Below are 18,077 nucleotides of genomic sequence, written 5' to 3'. Positions count from 1 at the left end.
TGAGAAAAGCAAGTTCCGACTGAGGTGGAGCTCACTCTGAGGGGCTTGCCAGTCTCACTGTGCCCTCTGCACTGTGACATTGTTCCTTCACTGTCAGGGAAGATCAGGAGAACCTATTGGTACCAGACAGGAGATCTGCATTTATTTAGCAATTAGCTTCCATAGTGATTCCATGCTTAGCATGAAAAATAAGATCAATCCAATATAATAGCTCAGGCACAGTTAAGTTAACCTAATTAGTCTGGCACCACTTTCCGAAAGCCATGGCCACTGGGGCAGATTTCCAAACATTGTAGATGGAGTGCCATCCACTGCCAGAAAATGGACAGCAGTCTTCCCAGGAACAAGACCTGATCTGCCAAACTGGTTATTGATTTCAGCTCTTGACTTTTCTGCTCTAGGTATTACTTCCTCCTCCCTCCCCCGCTTGATTTCTGATGCTTTGTAGGATAGGCAAGAGACACAGTCCCAACCAGAGTGATGTGTGTCCTCTGTTGGCAAATGAATTTGCTAAAATGGGTTCTCTCTTCTGCTAGGAGGCTTCAGTTTGGTTTCAGCACATGTGAGCCATGAGGCAACCTCAGGAGGCCACCTTTAAATACTTCAGAACGAAGCTTCTTAACAAAGACTCCAAAAGTACAGGAGAGCAAATCAAAGAAAAATGTCAAACTCCAAATGCCCTCCCAGTCCAGAAAAAATGTCAAAGGAGCTGCTAGGAAGGGAAGAATGGGCCTCCAAATAATGTACAGCCGGGCAGAGAGGAGAAAGAAAAGAGGCTCATATCTGATTTATAAATATTTATAAAACAATCATTAGGCTTGGCTAGAACATGCAGTTCTTCTCTCAGTTCACTGCTGGGAAACAATAATAAAAAGCATGGAATTATTCAAATAGAGGCTAGAGGAGATTTAATTCTGTATTTTTAGAAATCTACCAGCGGCTCTCCACAAGGCCTAGTGAGGAAGGGGCAAGTGAAGGAGCACGAGGTAATCCTGTACTTGGACTGGGAGCGGGAAACCAGCTCAGCCTCTGATTGCAGAGCCACAAATGAGCCTCCTGTCCCATCCACTCAGACCCTGGCCAGCAGCACCTCATGTGAATTGGTCCTTGGCTGCTGTCCTGAAGCTCCTGTTCGGAGCTGGGACTGCCACTTTCACTCCTACGGCCATCCCAGTTAGGAAGCCTGTAGAGGCTGCACTGATTGGGGCCAAGGTGCTTCCTCTCTAAGAGGCCCAGCCTGGGTCTTCTTTTTTAGAATAGGACCATTTAGTAAAGTGCTTCTGAAAAGGATCTCTATTAGGAAAAATTCCTCTTACTCATATTTGTTCTGGGCCAGGCCTATACAGAAGTGGGGAAGAAATGTGTGGCAGCAGGGCCTCCCAACCACTGGGACATGGAATACTGTTGTACACCAAGTTTTAAGTCGACCAGGAGATATGAGGGGTTATAAATCTTCATCATACCCAAAATGTTCAACCTTTTTTAAAGCAACCATTCAGGGGGCACCTGGGTGCTGCAGTCAATTGAGCGTCTGACTCTTGGTTTTCGCTCAGGTCATAATCTCATGGGTTGTGAGAACCCCAGGTCAGACCTCGTGCTTGACACTTGAGTCTGCCTAAGTTTCTCTCCTTCTTCCTCCGCCCCTCACTTGCATTCATGTTCTCTTTCTCTCTCCCGCAAATATCTTAAATAACATAATAAATAAAGCAACCATTCAAAAGAGTTACAAAAATTAAGATTATCTTTAGACATGATTTGAATGCCTCGCTCTATAGACTTTCTGAATTCAGAATTTTCTTTTTAAGATTTTATTTATTTACTTGAGAGAGAGAGTACAAGTGGGAAGAGTGGGAGAAGGAGAAGCAGACTCCTTGTTGGTCCGGGATCAGACGCACGGCTCAAATCCAAGATCCTGAGATCATGACCTGAGTCGAAGGCAGATGTTTAACTGACTGAGCCACCGAAGTGCCCCTGAATACAGAATTGTTATTTTGATACTCAAGGCCCTTAATCATCTCCGCTGGACCATTTGTCACCACCTGTATATGCAAAGATTTCTGTCAATGATGACAAATAAATTCAAGTTTCTTATTACATTTTTTTAAATTATTTCATTTGAAAGTTATATACAATTGTTTAAATTATGGGTTTTTTTGTTTTTTTTTTCTTGTAGTAACTATATAATACCAAAACTCACTTTTTCTCAACAAGCAAAACATCCCAAAATTGCTCCCCTCAATTTACTCTCATGTGCAGTTCCAGTAATATCATTTTCTATGTGCACCTTGATATGAAAATAATATCTAACAGTTAATTCCAACTCTGCATCCAGACCTGTTCTAAGTCCTTTATATGCATTTAACTCTTTGTAACATGTAGGCCAAACCCATTTTATACATGAGGGAATTTAAGCACAGAACTGCACAGGTAACATGTTGAGGAAGTAGGGAGCTGGGATTTTTTTTTTAATTCTTAAAATTTATTTATTCATGAGAGACACAGAGAGAGAGAGAGAGAGAGACAGAGACAGAGACATAGGCAGAGGGAGGAGCAGGCTCCATGCAGGGAGTCAGATGTGGGACTCGATCCTGGAACTCCAGGACCATGCTCTGAGCCAAAGGCAGATGCCACCCAGCTGCCCCAAGCTGGGATTTAACTTAGAGTGTATGTTCTTCACACTGGGCTATCCTGTTTCTCAAAATGTAGGGAGGCATGCATTCTCAACCATAGCCATACCACCCACGATGGAGCAAAAAATCAGTTCTTGGGAGTCTAAAAAAATCTCTTATTCTTCTTTGTATAAAGCACAGATTACATTAGCACATAAACAGATAATAGTATATCATGGGAAGGGGCAATTAAGAAAAAATTGTCCTTAGGGGAGCAATAATAAAAAGGGATAGAAAAACACTAGTCTATGAGGTATGTTAGGAGAATAATCTGGAAGCCTTTTTGGAGCAGCAATTTCCCCTCAGACCTGCAAACACATGCACACTCAAATGCTACCCTCAGTTATACTAAAGTTATTTCTTGATCAGCCTGTCTTGGTGAGTGAACTTATCCATATCAGAGAATTACTCATTTTGATCATGGTGATACTGTCCATAGATGGCCATATAAATGCATATATTGCTGTGATAAATAGCGTATGAATCTCTTCATATCAGTTAGTGAAAGCAGGTGCAGAGCAAAAACAGAACAAGTCAGAGCTCAAACAGGTGCAGAGCGTCAGAATTCAGGACCAGGGAAAAAGAGATAGGTCAGGTCAGGAGCATGAAGTCTGTGGGGCCTGGGGGGGACCCCAGAGAGCAATATGAGGGGAAGCCTCAATAGAGTATGGATTTAGGAGAGCATCAAGACCCACAGGCCTGAGAAAACTGGGACGAAGAAGAGGAAAGATGAGCATCACCTGATTTACGATTTTTGCATCAGACAGAATTAAATCCACATCTTAGGTCTGCATCCTTTTGCAAGTGACTTTCCCCCCTCTGAGCCTCAAATCTCTTGTCACAGAGACAGTGGACCTTAGAGTATGCGTACATGACAGGTGCCTGGAATGGAGCAGGCGCTGCATATACACTAGCTTGTATATGTTGGTTAGTTCCATTTTTGTATTTTTCTATGGTATTTTTGTAATAATCATATTATCATCTCACGGCTTTATCTAGGGCTAGCTGTGTGCTTTAGAACAACTACACCCATTCCTCTTTGGATCTGGTAAGAAGTCAAGGAAAGAGAAGTACAACTTTTTCTCACTCACCTCCCACAGTAGCCAGTTTCAATGGCAGCTTCTCAGTGGCTTACTAATTGCATTAGTGTACACATACATCAAGGCAGCCACTGGATTTCCAGACAGCAAATTCACCTCTTCACTTGTTGCAAATATTTCCAAATGAAAATTGAACTAAAAGTGTAATTTCTCAGAAGCAGGCAAGTGATTGCCAAGAAGGAGTAAATAAAGGGCCTTTTTCACAGAAAAGAATCAGCAACAAGAGAACTGATAATTAATTCATCCTTTCATCTCCAAATTCACTGGGGTTTCGATTTTGCCAAATTTAGAGGTTTCCCTGATTTTGACCTATGTCTTCAGTTCCAGTTTGGGAAATAGGATGGTGAGTGTTATCTCCTTAGAGAAACGTTGAAAAGCATAAATTTAGAAGCCGCACAGTCTTGTGTGGACTAGATTATTCCAGTTCTAGTTCTGTATGACAATCTTCAAATTTATTTTGAATTCCAGCATAGCCATATACATTCAAGGCCTGCTCCTAACAGACTAAGCTACATCCAGACCTGGAACCAGGAAGGTCTCATTTTCCCCTAGAAGGTAACATTCTTCCCTCATAATTGAAAGGGTTTGGAAAAATTCCTTCTCTCTCCCACATCTCCAAAAGGAAATATGCCATCCCTGTGACCACATGAGCATAAAAGTTCACTCAGCCTCTGAGCTCTCCCACTATGACCTGTTCTCATGCCTGCACTTGCACTCTTTTCATCTTCTTATATGCCTTTTCATTCCTTATTATAACCCTAATTACAATTTCCTTAAATTGAGTCAGATCTTTTTCACTGTTCTGACACCTACCTATCCCCTCATTGGGCCTGCCACTACCACATGAGAAGCCAAGAGGGAGAGGACAATTTAAGACCTTTTGGCCCCAGGGTGCCTGGATGGCTCAGTGGTTGAGCATCTGCCTTTGGCTCAGGTTGTGACCCCTGAGTCCTGGGATCGAGTCCCACATCGGGCTCCCCGCAGGAGCCTGCTTCTCCCTCTGCCTGTGTCTCTGCTTCTCTCTCTGCGTCTCTCATGAATAAATAAGTAAAATATTTTCTTAAAAGACCCTTTGGCTCCTTTTACCACTCACTTCTTGGGGAGGAGCATTGCCAGAGTAGGGCCAGAGTGGAACTCTGTGAAATTATTCTATCCAATACAATAGCCATTAGATACATATGGCCATTTAAATCTAAATTAGGTAAAATTAAGCAAACTTTAAAAGTCAGTCCTTCAGTCATAATGAGGATATTTCAAATGTTCAATAGCCACATGTGGCTACTGGCTTCTGAAGTGCTATGCAACATTTCCATCACTGCAGAGACCTCTGTTAGTGCTGCTCTGAGCAGAGCGCTCAGAACACCAGTTCCTCTTCACCATGACTAAGCAAGGAGGTATTACTCCGGAGAACCACTGTTGGCTGAAGCCTGGACATTCCTCCCAGTGAGACCCTTCTGATAATGACCTCCAAACAGCTCTGGGCTCAGGCCTTGCCTTGTGGAGCACTGTTTCCTATTTAGAAATTTGCCAATTTATTATTATTTTTTTAAAGGTTTATTTATTTGAGAAAGTATGTACTAGTTGGAGGAGGGGCAGAGGGAAAGAAGAGAATCTCAAGCAGACGCCCACAGAGCACAGAGCCTGACATAGGGCTTGATCTGAAAATCCAGAGGATTGTGACCTGAGCCTAAATCAAGAGTTGGATGTTTAACCAACTGAACCAACCAGATGGTTGCCAGTTTAAACCTAGTTCTTCTCTGAGCAGAAAGTAAAAGATAATATTTTTGGGTGGATATAACTTTTAAATATTTTATTTGATTTGATGTCTTTTATTCTAGTAAAATATGCATAACATAAAATTTACCATCTTAAACATTTTTAAGGGTATAATTCATTGGCAATAAGTATAACCACAATGTTGTGCAATCTTCACCATTATCTATTTCCAGAACATTTTCATCACCCCAAACAGAACCCCTGTGCTCATTAAGCAATAACTCCCCATTCTCTCCTTTCTTCAGCCCCTGATTATCTTTAATCTCCTCTCTGTCTTTATGAATCTGCCTATTTTAGATATTTCACAAATAGAATCATACAATATTTGTACTTCTATGTCTGGTTTATTTCACTTAGCATAATGATTTTAAGGTTCATCATTACTGTAGTATGTATCAGAACTTCATCCATTTTTATGTCTGGATAATATTCATATATATATATAGGAATGTATATAAATATATATATATACACACACACACACACACATTTTGTTTAAAGGAAGAGACAATTTTTAAATAACTAAAAAAATGAGACACATTACTTTGACTGATTGAATTCTCAGTCACTCCACTTACCCTTCACTGACAAAGAAAAAGGAATTACTTTCCTACTTCCTACTCCACATCAGGAGTTAAATATCCTTATGAGACTGTAATCTTTGATAGGTGAAGTAAATGCATAGGGCCTGGCACAGAGCAAGCATGCTATATAATTGTTTGTTATTATCATTGTTATTATTATCATCATTATTATATCACTGTCATGAGTCTGCTGGATCAGCAGTACATCATAGATGACCTGAGCATGGATTTCTGAAAAGCATTCAGCATTATTCCTTAAACTGTTACATGGGCAAGATGCCCCAATTAGTGGGACTGGTGGGACAGCTGAGTTGACTGGTCTGATCGTTGAGCTACATTCTAGAGTTGATAGAAATCCCATCAAGTTTTGAAGACCAATCTTCCTGTTGGTGACTTCTGCGAGTTGTTCTAGCTCTGCTCTTAGAGTGATACATAGTCAGTCTTTCCATTCTTCAGATGACACTGATCTAGTATTTGAAAGTTACTCTGGACTCTGCTTTTGTTCTATCTTCACTTCTCCAAGGCAATGGCCTACTTTCTCCAAGGCTGTGCCTACTTTCTTCCACTGTGCATTCTACCGAGTAGTTTCCAGATATTTCTTTAGCCTACATTGCTTCTCTGGGCATTTTTTAATTTGTGTAGGACCCTTATAAAATGGCCTAGGGCTGTATACAATACTTCAGATGTGGCCTGCCCATGGGCCTATACTTAAAGGTCACTGATTACAGACAGATAAATAGATATTTACATCTATACACACTTATGCTTATCTGTGTATCTTTGTATATATAAGGACTTAACAGGTACACATACAGAGACAGACACTTTTTTAACAGTGACACTGCTGTTTTGATACATATGCTCTTAAGTCTTTAACAACTCTGAAGAACACAGTGTTCTATTAGGTCAGCCCCCAGAAAGGTCATAGTGGTGACATGATCTCTTACTCCGGCTGTAGGGCTGGACATGGACACCAGGGGTGGTGATGACCTATTGTATTTGGAGGCCTTCCAGAAGAACTAAGTCTGTTAGCCCAGGGAAGGGACATAAAGAACCTTACAAAGATAACCTTGAAAGGTTTCCCTTTTTTGAACGTTTATGTGGCATTGAATACTTTGTTTGATATTCCACAGGTGTTAAGAGCTTTGTTTTCTCTTAGATTTCCAATAATTAAAAAAATAGACATAAATCCTTCAAACATTGTTTTTACCCATTCTTTATTTATAATGACCTCTCTCCTGCCTTCTCTCATTTTTCTCCTTCTAATCCCTCCAAAGCATACTACAGTATGCTTTATTCCAACAAGTGAAAGTCCTAAAAGAGAAATAGTTCACATACATATGTGAGGCCTGACAATGAGGGCTTAGAAGAAGTCTATAATCATTTAGGAGAGAACAGCTTTAGTAGCACAGGTTTGCCATAGCTTGCTCAGAGAAGCTGTTTGTTTATTTTGTAAAGAGGCAATAGAGAGAAGGAAACACTGAGCTTCAATAATAAAATGACCTTTCTTCTGAATAGATGAGCTTCATAAGTTAAAATGATTCAGGGCTCTGTCTAATATCTGGGGAATAGAGTCCTCTGTTTCTGAAGACAGATGTGATTATGACACACAGTCAACAATGTTTTCTTCATGATTGTTTGGCTTGACTTTGGGGTTTTCTGGGAGGGAAAGGGAGAGAAAGGGTTGAGGACTTGGACAATAATAGGAATTAAATGGGAATGTATTTGTGGTTCAATGTCTCTATTACAGAGTTTTATTGTTGGCTTAGGTAAAATATCATTTGGAATTTATCATAAGAAAGTCTCCTAGGCCTTTTGGTAGACCATTCTCAAATTAAAGGATACAATCTGAGTCTCGTGAGGTTGTTTTTCATTAACTTAACAGAAAAACCATACTCATAGAATGAGGAACTGAAGCCAGGATGTGGGTTTCTTAAGCTACCATAATAGTACAGTTTAGAATGTGGTACATATAGTACAGTTAGTTTATAGATAGTTCTTTTATGACATTCAAAATATGACTCTGTCTGTTCTAAAACAAGTTTTGGTTTAAGTACTTAGGTGATTCTAACAGCTCTGTGACAACAATACCAAACGTATATAGTCATGAGTAGTGAGGATGTCCCATGCCCATGCCTCTCAGATATAAGAAATAAGAAAGAGAGAAAGAAAGAAAGAAAGAAAAGGAAGGGAGAGGGGAGGGGAGAGAAAGAAAAAGAAGAGAAAAGAAAAAGAAAAGAAGGGAAGAAAAGAAAAAAGGAAAAAAAATGGGAAAGAGAAATTAGTTGGGCAAAAGAAAAACTGGATGGCAGGCTGGCCTTCAACATGTACTGGTAAGTCATTCAATTTTTATGTGTCTCAAATGTTAAATATTTAAAATGGGAACAAATGTATCAAATCTACCACCTTACTAGGATTAAACTGAGAAAAATAAAGCATACAATACCGAAGAAATATTCTAGGGAAAGAAAAAACAAATTCACAAGGATATTTAGTCTGTATTAGCTGGAATATGTTGCTGTTCTCATGTGTCAGATGCTGTACTTGCTGTACTTAGTAATTTACTGATATTATCTAATTTAATCCTCATGATAGACTTAGGAGGTAAACATTGTTATAATGCCTACTTCATAGATAAGGAATGGAGGTATCAACAGGATCATAGGAAGTGAAGGAGCTTGGATTTGGATCTAGTTTGTCTAGCACCAGAACTAGCTCTTCAATGTATTATCTAGCCCCTGCTAGATTATAAAACATTCTTGGTTAATATGGGAAAAGGTCCTGATCTGTAATATTACAGAGTGGTTTCAAGGCTTAATACTCAATGGATAAGCCACTAATGTCATGGCTTATAGCTCTGAGGTGGCCTCCAATGATCTCCACTTCTTAATATTCATGCCCTTTTGTAATGTCCTCCCCTTAGGTGTGAGGGATTTCATGAGTCACTTCTAAATGAAATGCAACACAAATGAAAAGATGTCATTTCCAAGATTAGGTTATAAAATAACTATGGCTTCCATCTTTGGGCATTCTCTCTCACTCTCTCTTGGATCACTTCATTCCGGGGGAAAGCCATCTACCATGTTGTGAGGCAAGGCAGCCTCGTGGTGAGATAAGGTCTGCTAATGGTCACATGAATGATACAGATCTTCTGGGGTCTGCCGACAGCCATGTGAATGACTGTAGACGCAGATCTTGCCCTAGCTGAGCACTGGGGTAACAGTAGCCTTGGCCAAAATCCTGACTGCAGCCTTGTGAGAGACCCAAGAAACCTCTCCTGGATTCCTGACCCACAGGAACTGAGAGATAACAAATATGTGTCATTTTCAGCCAGTAAGTTTTGTAGTAATATTTTATGCAGCAATAAACAAAATATTTTATGCAGCAATAAAATAAAAATAAAATAATGGAGTAATATTTTATGCAGCAAAATAAGCAATAAATAAAATAAAATATTTTATGCAGCAATTAAATAAGCAATTTATTTAAATAAATAAATCTATGCAGTAATATTTTATGCAGCAAATGTTAATGAAGTGGCTGATTAAAGAAATGGCACTTTCCCAAGCATCCCTCCTTCAACTCCTTCAATAAATGCTCACTGAGTTCTTACATGCCAGGTATCAGATATGGTCCCTGCCTTTATACTGCTGAGCATCTGATAAGTTGTATACTGGAGGGAGAAATTTTTTTAAATCATTAAAAATCAACTTCTTTCTGAAGAAAGGAGTAGAAATAGACAATATAGAGCCAGCCAGAAGGACTTCAATTCCAGTCTCCAGATACAAGATATGGGGCAAATAATTTCTCTGAGCTTTAGTTTCTTCATCTGAACAAGAGATGATACTATCTCTGAAAAGTTTGTGGGATTAAATAAAAGAAGGCATGAAAAACATCTGTCATGAATTAGGAGCTCAGCAAACAACAATTCTATTACTCTTATTGGCCTTTGAAAAGTAGAGAGTAATCATCCATATTTTGCAGGATTGTTCACTTTATAAAATATATGTATGGGTGTCTAGGTGGCTTGTTTGGTTAAGCATCTTTGGCTCAGGTCATGATCTCAGGGTTCTGGGATCAGGCTTAGCAGGGAGCCTCCTTCTCCCTCTCCTCCCTGCTCCTACTCTCTCATTATCTCTCTCGCTGTCTTTGTTTCTGTCTGCCAGATAAATAAATAAAATCTTTAAAAAAATAAAGATATATGTACATAAAATGTTTAGCACAGAGCAAAGTCTATTTTATATGCATCCAGAATAGTAATTACCCTTAGTTTCTATAGACCCTATAAGTCAGATCACGGCTATAGAATATGAAAATAATTTTATTGGGATCCCTGGGTGGCGCAGCGGTTTGGCGCCTGCCTTTGGCCCAGGGCGCGATCCTGGAGACCCGGGATCGAATCCCACGTCGGGCTCCCGGTGCATGGAGCCTGCTTCTCCCTCTGCCTGTGTCTCTGCGCCTCTCTCTCTCTCTCTGTGACTATCATAAATAAATAAAAATTAAAAAAAAAAAAGAAAATAATTTTATTAAAAAAAACTTTTATGGGTTCTAATTTTAATTTAAAAATAATTTATCCATTTTATTTGTCCATTTTATTTCTTTTGCAGAGGTCCTCACTATGAGCCAATGGAAGAGATGAAAAACAAGAATAGGATGAGATATCTAAATTTACAACAAAGCAGGGTGAAAGCTGGTTAATGGAGATCAGAATTCTGGGGTTCTCTGCTAGCCTCAGTGACCACCAATGTCTACCACCAAAGTGAGCATCAAGTGGATTCAGTCTCATGAGTACTATGTAGCTTATAATTAATGGTCCCTTAATACAATTATTTTATAAGGAACATTTCTATCATATGACAACATAAAGGATTTAATGTTCCACGTGAATTTCCTAGAATTTAACCAATATGCATCAACATGGTAATGACTAGAGTAATATGTAAGAACAGAAAGACAGACACACACACACACACGCACACACACACATACCTTGCCCAAATGAGAAGTGAAAAATCACTATTAGAGTATATTGGATTTTATTTCTAGAGGAACTAAATATGGCCACTAGATGGCACTGGAGTCTGATTTCGTCTTTCTAGTTCCAGAACCATCTCTGGGAAAAACAACTGTAAGACTATCATAAATTTTCTGAGTCAGTTACTTGCTTATCTGATATGATGCAAGGTATAAGACATTTTGATATTCTTTTTCAAGTTACTGGCAATCTTCTGTCAATAAATGAACATACTGCCAACTCAACTTGAAGCAAACTGATCTTGTCCAGACAAGTGAGTTTTGTGATTTCCTTGAAGAGCTTCCTATAAGTAAATTTAAGTTTCCACAAATGAAATAGATTATAATTTCAAATGAAAAAAGCACGATATGCCTCTCCCAAAGTGCTGACTCTAGCTCTCCATTTCCTCTAGCACATCTAGGGTAATGCCTAGAAATCCATTCAACACACTTGTGCCAAGACAAGTGTTCCAGGGTCCACTTAGGTACTACGAGGCAGTTGGGCACCTCTTTGTGGAATTTACATTCTGGTGGAAAAGCCAGACAATAAGCAAATGAGTAGATACAATTATTATATATGCCATGAAGAAAATCAGTGGCTAACATGGTAAGGACAGTGGGGTCAAGAGGAGGTGTGTTTGATGAGGCGGTTAGAAGTCTTCTCTGAAAAGGTGAAATTTGAGCTAGAACTAGAATAAGATAGAATCTACCACAGAAAGAAGGTCAGCATGGTAGAAGGAGCAAGGGGGGAAGGGGAAAGAGGTAAGAAAGGAGCTGGGAGAGGCAGGTAAACCGAGTCTAAGAGAGACTTAGAGTTTGTCTAAGGGAGACTGCAATTTTGTATTTCATCTTGTTATGTGAGTCACTGAAAGGTTTTAAGCAAGCAAATAGCACATTTGATTTACATTTTAAAAAGATCATTCTGGCTGCCAGTGGGCAATGGATTATATGACACAGGATAATAACAGCAAGTGCTCACTATATGTCTATTAAAGGAATGAATGAACAACTATGTCCACTGTGGCTAACACCACTAGGTGCTTATTATTCATTGAAATTCATTTTATCACATTGATAGAGTTAATAACACTCTTAAGATAATAGTTCTCAAGCTTTAGCATCCATCAGAATGAACTAGAGCACCTATTAAACACAGATTGCTAGGCTACACCCTTAATCATACTTTTAGACATTACTTCCTCCCTCCACAGCTTCTGATTCAGGAGATTTGGGTGGGGCCCAAGAATCTGAATTTCCAACAAGTTCCCAGATGATGCCGATGTCACTGATCTGAGGACACTTGGAGACCCACTGCCAGAAGATGGTGAGCGTTAAATGCCATCAGCTATTAAAATAAAAACAAACACAATGGGGAGAACTTAGTTCTCTTATGGTTCAGGCTTCTGGATCTTAGAGACCACATTCATCCTTCTCTTGTTTTACTAATGTGGGAAATATTTTTTCTCTGGACAAGGATAAAGTCTTCCTTACTAATAGAGCCTCATTTTTGTTCAGGGTTATTGTGTCCAGCTCCACAGTTTAAGTCAGGATTGGCTTAGACCAAATGTGGCAGCCCCATTCCCCTAAGCCAGATACTCACTATCCCAGCCTCCCTTGAATAGCCGTGGGACACCAGTCTAACCAAGGAAAAATAATAGCAGTGTACTAAAGGTTCTAGGAGACTTTCCTCCCTAATAAAAAGGAGAGTAGGGAGAAAAGAGCCTTTATTAATAGGAGTTCTGGTCAGTAAATACTCTCATGTAGAAAGAGCCGCAATTTCAAAAATGTTAATACTTGTCAGGCAGTGGTGTGCTGGTAAGTGCTTAACAACAGGCTCTTGGCAATAAAAAAAAAAAAAAAAAGAGGGGGGCAGCCAATTGCTAATTTCCACAGCGTAAATGCTCCTAAATGGGTAATTTTAAGGTACCTAGTGAAGTCACTGAACAAAAATGTGAAGAGATGGTAATGATAGGTTCTCACAAGCTAGTATGAGCTGGCTCCAGCAAACCACTGCCAGGGATTTTAAAACCTAAAGGTACAGTACACCTTATCTTGAAATGTAAAGAAAGCAAGCCTAATCTTTCATGTTCCTGTGCACATAATCTCTCCCAAATCCAAAAGCATAGTGTCTCACACAAAAAGACACCCAGATTTGTGGTTGATGAGGAGCCCCCTTGCCATGACTATTTACGTTTTATTGAAATGTAAGCATAAAAGTAATTCTCTACAGAATTGTATTCATTGTTTATAGAAGTATCTTAGAGGGCTGGAGTCTTTCTAAGGTTCTTCCACTAATTACCTTCTTATTCAGTTGATTCTCCTTAGTGCTAAAAGAAAATAATCCTTAAAACAAAGGAAAGCAAACTTTATTTGAGGGGTACCTCTGAGGAATCAGCATCCAGGTCCTTCTGTAGAGCAGTCACCAATTTCCTCCTCTCCCCCACATCCCAATACTCAAGCTTCTGCTCAGTCCAATACTCAAGCTTCTGCTCAGTCATGTTCGAAGTTTCAATAACTTACAAATTTTTCTAGCAAATCGTTCCTGATCCTCACTGGACATCATACTCTGCCCTCTATCAAAAATAGTTTCTCCTAGGCTCTCTCTACCCTCATTGTGTTGCCTTGGTATGCACAATGCCTCTGCCTAGAGTGCTCATTCAGGATTTCCCAAACTTTGTGGATTACCAGAACAACATGGGAAAGTTACCAATACAGATTCCTAGATATCACTCCTTGATCTACTGAATCAGAATCTCCAATAGAAGGAGCCTGGAAATACATGATTTCAAACAAATACTCTGATAATTTCTATCTGAAGTTTTAAAAAAAACTATGCTTATCTGTCTCCTTTTCACTGCTCAGCTCCCTCTTCCTTCCTGGTCCCCCAAATAGGGTTACATCCTCTTCTTAATTGTTTTAGGCTAACAATATTTAGCATTACATTTTAGCCTTTGCTCAAATGAACTTTATTGAGTATCCTTCCCATAAGATTATAAATTTTGTAAAAGTAGAAAGTGTCTTGTTTATGACTATATCTTAAGTGTCTAACACCATCCCTTACACACAGTAGATGCTCAGTAAATATAGGCTGGCTGATTGACTCATAGACCCATCTCACATCTGTGAGCCATGAAATATCTAAAGATAATGATCACTTCATTGAGGAATATGCATAAGTGCAAGCATATCTGTCTGGCCCTACAACCTAAATGCGTGTCCTTGTGCCAGTCCTATACTCAGTCTGGATCTCAATTTCCTTAGTTCTAAATGAAGCAGATTAAAAAAGAATGGATTAAAAGGGAATGCTCTTAGTGTACTTAGTTAGAACATGTTAGAGCTAAGTGTGAGCATTAGAAACCTGACATAATTGGAGAATAGATAGTCTTGTCCTAAGGCAGTATACATATTAGGTCACAGTCCATCATGGCTATAGATCCTCATTAGAGACATCTAGCCAGAAGTGCTTGCCTTCCTTTCTAGGGTGACTTTCAGTTCCTGCTGGGACAGGCCCTTGTGGTGTTGACTGGGTTGAAATCTTTCACCCTACTGTCTCCATAGGGCAAATGTTCAGCATTAGATATTTAACGCCATATGTCAACAAGGAGGCAGTGGAGGGTAGCTCCAAAAGGAGCTTTTTCAGAAGAGCACCATGTATCTGTTTTCATTTCCAAACCAAATGAGATGGATTAGGGAATAAACATAGAATTTGCATCAATTTCTTGATTCTTAAGGATCAGACACCTTAATTTATTTTATTTTTCTATTTCTCAGTTTTTCCTGTACCAAATGCTAGCCCTTGTGGGCATCCATTCTCTTTTTGGCCATGCTCACCAGTTTCTTTGGCTAAAATTGAGAAATATGAATCTTAGGGACCGGACAGGCATTCAATACCTATATATTGCATTCATTCTATGTGCCAGATGCTGTACCAGTGAGCTAACCAAATGATCTGTCACATATGACCAATTAGAATTAGAGGTGACTTCTCTAAGTCCATTCCTGGAATTTGGAAAACAGAATTCTTAATCATAAACCCAACGGACAAAAAGACTAAGATGTTCCCAAACTGACCATAGATTATTAGAGATGCAAGAAACTGCCAGGATGCTCTAGTACCACGATTCTGAACCTTTTTCAACCTTGGTTTGAACAAAATCTTATTGGAAGTTCATTGTATAAAATGGTTACAAGCACAGCTGCTAACATTGGCTCCCGAAGAATGGAGGTCCCAGAGTCCCACCTACTTTATCACACTGATACCTGCTGAGGAGATCCCCTAAATTCAGTTTGAAAATCATGCATCTACTACAACACCTTCCTTTCATAGATGAGAAAACCTGAGTTGCAATTAAAGGCAATCACTTTCTCATCACCGTGGAACTCATCAATGAAGGAGCCAGGCCAGAACCAGGGTTTCCTGACTGCTGGTTCAGGGTATGGTTCCCTTCACCATAACACAGAATTTACTCCTTCCTAATGCATGTGATTCCTAAAATCTGTCCTCTGGTCTGTTTAGATATTTCCAGAAGGACTTGATACTAGCATTCAGGAAGGTCTTAAGGAACAAACAGAAGCCAAACTCAGCCAGTCCATTACTTAATTAAAGCCAACAGATGTATAAAAAAATGATATCCTACTCTGGGTACAGATTCAGAATCTTCATCCCCCAAATCACTTGAAAGAAGTCAGAGTAGAAATTATAAGTCTGGCAACACTATGCCCCCTTGCAGAAACATTTGGTCACTTACTTACTATAAAATAAAACTAACTCTACAAAAAGCATTCAGATATTGCCGAGGCCCTCACAGAATCATTGGAATCACCAGCAGGTTGGAAGTGAAAGGGGATTTCAAGGAGTCCAACATGTGTAAAGCTTTCCTTAGCGTCCTTTAAGAGAACGCTCTTACTTGCTTTGTATATACTATTTGATCTGACTTAAAATTCCAGTACAAGCTAGGGGCAGAGATTATCTGGGCCCAAACCAAATGAATTAGTCTAACATGATACATTAATAGGAGAGACCAAAAAGAAAAGCATTTTGTTTTACATATTGTTACCTGGAAGCATAATTTGTGACTCCCGAAGAGGATAGTTTTACTGGTTACTACTGACAGACAAATTGTATTTGTCCCTTTGTATTTACTTTACCATTAATAGAATTGACATAAAAATATACTATCCTCAGAAACGGAAGTCTGCCTTTACATTTATTTAGCCATCTTTCATGATTTTTCTTCCAGGAACCCGTCTATACATAGCAAATTTTGTTACTTTGACTTGCCGGCTGCTCCCTGCCAACCACCGTATGTATCTTTTAATTAAGTAGAAAAGAGATCTTAAAAGCTCACATAAGCCTAGGAAACTCTATTTCTGGCTGACAGCAATGTCTCCTCATTTGCTAGCAAAAGCACAGATTGACAGAATAGAATAGATCAAGAAAATTGATCGTTACTCATATGCTGGATTGAGTCAATATATGTAAATCCATCCCTATTGCTGGCAGGCACTGAGATGCTTGCCATGCAGAACAGACACAGTTACAGCCTGTTTTCTAGTCCAAATGCCAGCTTTTTGCTTTAATGCAGCAAAACTACAGTTATGTACTCGGAAAGCTCTTTTGTATTCATAACAACTGCAGTTTGAATGTGGTTCAGGACAGAGAAACTGTATTTACGAGCCACCATCTCTTCTGACTCAATACAATTTGCAGTAAATACAGTTTAAGTTAGAGCGATGGTATAGATGCTCTGGGAATTTTCTTTGTGGTTTTACTACATTTTGGGGAAACGTTTTAAATGTTCGCTGCTTTCAAGTTCATTTCTTTAAAGTGAACAGCCTCACATGGTTGTTGTGAAGATCAAGTGAAATAATAGATATGAAAAAGGCTTTGAAAAAAATTAAAAGCATTATGCAAATGGGAGACGATTATTATTTTTTTGTCTCAAGGTCCTTTTACTTAAGGGCAATGCTCTCTAGTTATCCTAAGCCTGTTTTAATCTTGATTTAAAATAGTGGAATATTCAAAGTAGCAGTGCATGAAAAGAAGGCTTCAGAACATAAAATACACATTATGTGTTTAGATATCCCTTAATATCTTTTCAGAGAGGAATAATTATGAATCTCATAGTATCAAAGAAGAGTCGTGTTTCTTTCCTCGGGAGTAGGACTCAATGGTATATGATTTGAGTCTTTCAAGAGCTCTTAGAGTTGCTATCTTCTTTCCCAGGCCTAACTAACCTGTTCAAAAGCTAAAGACCGTCATCTCTTCTATGCTGTAAATCACAAGAGGAACACAGTTCATAAACAAATATAGGTAAACCATCATCCAAGCTGACTTACTGCTCTCATAATATATGGCAGTAATCACAAAGAAAGCCCTCCTGAAAACAGTTGAAGCTGAGTGATTAGGCCTAGGGTCTGCTGTACCTTCAAGAGAGCTACGATGGACATCACCCTTCGATTATCACCACACTTTCCAGTCACTCTCAACAGCATGGGGTCTTTCCCTCTGCTTCTCTCATCTCACAAGTGGTAAATGCCTCAATCACGCTGGCCAAGTGGCCAGAAGAGTTTGCAGGGACAGAATGACACGTGGGAAGGCATTTTAAACATCTTCTAGTTCAAGTCCCTTCTTTACAAATTATTCTCCACCCATCATTTCCATCCCCCTTATATTTCCATTCTAATCAGGTCTCCAAGTTCCTAACTGTTCCTAACTGTGCTTCTCCCACCCATATTTGAGCACTAGGAGCCTCTTCAAGTTAACTACTGAGTCTTTTACTGTTACTGTTGTTTTTTTTTTAATTGAGTATAGTATGCACGCAATGTTATATTAGTTTCAGGTGCACAACATAGTGATTAGACAGGTTTGTTATGCTGTGCTCACCACAAGTGTAGCCACTCTCTCTATCACCTTACAACACTGTTAAGATATC

The 18,077-nt window shown here is 39.2% G+C and overlaps 1 long non-coding RNA gene across 1 annotated transcript; it reads left to right on the top strand.

Annotated features, from left to right (window-relative positions):
- The first annotated feature begins 8,327 nt into the window (after positions 1-8,327).
- LOC140631492 (uncharacterized) lies at positions 8,328-16,918 on the top strand. The gene is made up of 4 exons (XR_012029036.1): positions 8,328-8,462; positions 10,737-10,888; positions 12,354-12,466; positions 16,383-16,918. It is a non-coding gene; the product is annotated as an uncharacterized lncRNA (long non-coding RNA).
- Positions 16,919-18,077: the final 1,159 nt, after the last annotated feature.

Source organism: Canis lupus, chromosome 4 (assembly GCF_048164855.1).
Source record: "Canis lupus baileyi chromosome 4, mCanLup2.hap1, whole genome shotgun sequence".
Classification (NCBI taxonomy): domain Eukaryota; kingdom Metazoa; phylum Chordata; class Mammalia; order Carnivora; family Canidae; genus Canis; species Canis lupus.
The sequence above is the reverse complement of the archived record's forward strand: the minus strand, read 5'-3'. Positions and strand labels throughout refer to the sequence as shown.